The sequence below is a fragment of the Schistocerca gregaria genome, unplaced genomic scaffold, assembly GCF_023897955.1.
Source record: "Schistocerca gregaria isolate iqSchGreg1 unplaced genomic scaffold, iqSchGreg1.2 ptg000587l, whole genome shotgun sequence".
NCBI classification, from domain to species: domain Eukaryota; kingdom Metazoa; phylum Arthropoda; class Insecta; order Orthoptera; family Acrididae; genus Schistocerca; species Schistocerca gregaria.
This window is the reverse complement of record NW_026061977.1, coordinates 60001-62500: the sequence shown is the minus strand read 5'-3', so window position 1 is coordinate 62500 and position 2500 is coordinate 60001.

Here is a 2500-nt window from a genome sequence, read left to right as displayed (position 1 = left end):
CCGAGGGCCCGCGCGAACACGCAAGCGTCCGCTCAATTATTCTGCAAACAGGAGGAGGCTGAGCTCCCCTGCACGATACACCTCGAAACCCTCTCAGGTCCCGGCGGCGCGCAGCGCCGTCCTAAGTACTTGGTCGGGTTCGAGAGAGGCGCAATCGCCCGGAGATAGGCGAGTAGACGCTTTCAGTGCGAACACCCGTGCTCCCAACTGAGCTTGCCGCTGCCGACAGAGGCCCGGGAGCGTGCTGTCGTGGCATTGCCGGCGGGAAACAACACGCGCCACCTACGGTGACCGGCAGCTCCAACGCCAGCGCCACAGAAGGGCAAAGCCCCACTTGGGTGCAGAAGCGAACTCTCCCAGCACAGCGCACGCGCCAACACGTCCGCAGAGCTGCGATACAAACCACCTGCGAGAACCGCTGGGGGCGACCGAGCAGCAGACGGCGTCGCGACGCCGAGTGCCGGGCGGCGGCGCATCCTCAACGCACACAGTCCGCAATCGGACCAGCACACTGCAGATGTCCACCGCGCTTCGCACCGGGCTCGGCAGAACCCACTTTGGCCGCCTGGCGCCGCGCGCAGGGTGCGCCGGCGCATAGCTGGGACGCCAGCCGGGCCCGTCGGCCGGCGCTCCTGCCACTGGGCGCCCCCCACCAGCCGGCTGTAGTGCGTGCGCTCACGCAGCGCGCGGCCAGCACGCCGGGCGGCCCCCCCTCACCGGCCGGGGACTGTCCCGCCAAGCCACAGCCTCGTATCGCTTCATACCCACATGGCCAACTCAGGTTCGGGGGCATGGCGGGTACCGCCGAAACAACCGGTTCACAGATGTACCGATCGTCGCTATCACCGATGCACCTGCAGCGCGAACAACCGCTCAACAACTGATTTCCAGTTCATTTGCGGATCTTTGGCAGCAAACGTATACGTCAATCTACATTTGCGAAATCTACGATTCTGGCATGCCTGCATGTTATGTGTCACGACACGCTACATCAGCCCACATACACACTGCGGCATGTACACGAGAGAACACGTGGAAGATGGTCCGCGCACGTGTGCAATGTCCCTTGCGCGGTCGACTGTCAACCGGCCTCTGTAGCATGTCGCAGATGTGGAACGCGGTCCACCGTGCTATCATGTTGTGTGGGGCAATACGATTAAATAGGAAAACCCTCGTCGCTACATCAACAGACGGCTCACGCTGATTCCCGGCAGAGGGAGGAGGGGGGGGGGGGGGGCCAACATGCAATACTTTCGTCCGTACCTACTTACCACATGTCTGTACGGCGTACAACAGTGCAATCTCGCTGTAATGGGGAGACGAGACAAGTAGCATCGTGCACAACATATGGCCCTTATGATTCGCCATTGTAGGGCGCAGCCGGTGTACGGTCAAGCATGTGCCACATTATGTCACTCAGTACGTAACGACGGATGATCAGTGTGGGTTACGCGTACATCAGCGGACAGTCCACACAGGCCGTACCACAACGTACACTGACTGCATCGACAACCGAATGCAACTGAACAGCTGCAAGGCTCATTTCACAAACAAACGCCTGACCGACCAGCTTGGAAGGGCAGGAGGGGAGGGCGATATTCGTTCTGTAGCGGTACACCCTTCCAGTGGTTAGCGGGACTGTGTAGAAAGTACGCAACACTCGAAAGACCTTTATGTGAGGGTACGCACCATGGCATCAAGAAATACACATGACACCAGAGGATCCAAGCAGTGAACTATGTTCAGAGGGTTGCTGTTAGGCAAAGCTACATTCCTGTGACGTTACATGTGACAGTTAAGGTGCAGTGTAAGTTAGGTTAAGGTGCAGTGTAAGTTAGGTTAAGGTGCAGTGTAAGTTAGGTTAAGGTGCAGTGTAAGTTAGGTTAAGGTGCAGTGTAAGTTAGGTTAAGGTGCAGTGTAAGTTAGGTTAAGGTGCAGTGTAAGTTAGGTTAAGGTGCAGTGTAAGTTAGGTTAAGGTGCAGTGTAACTTAGGTTAAGGTGCAGTGTAAGTTAGGTTAAGGTGCAGTGTAACTTAGGTTAAGGTGCAGTGTAACTTAGGTTAAGGTGCAGTGTAACTTAGGTTAAGGTGCAGTGTAACTTAGGTTAAGGTGCAGTGTAACTTAGGTTAAGGTGCAGTGTAACTTAGGTTAAGGTGCAGTGTAACTTAGGTTAAGGTGCAGTGTAAGTTAGGTTAAGGTGCAGTGTAAGTTAGGTTAAGGTGCAGTGTAACTTAGGTTAAGGTGCAGTGTAACTTAGGTTAAGGTGCAGTGTAAGTTAGGTTAAGGTGCAGTGTAACTTAGGTTAAGGTGCAGTGTAACTTAGGTTAAGGTGCAGTGTAACTTAGGTTAAGGTGCAGTGTAACTTAGGTTAAGGTGCAGTGTAAGTTAGGTTAAGGTGCAGTGTAAGTTAGGTTAAGGTGCAGTGTAAGTTAGGTTAAGGTGCAGTGTAAGTTAGGTTAAGGTGCAGCGTAACTTAGGTTAAGCTGCAGCGTAACTTAGGT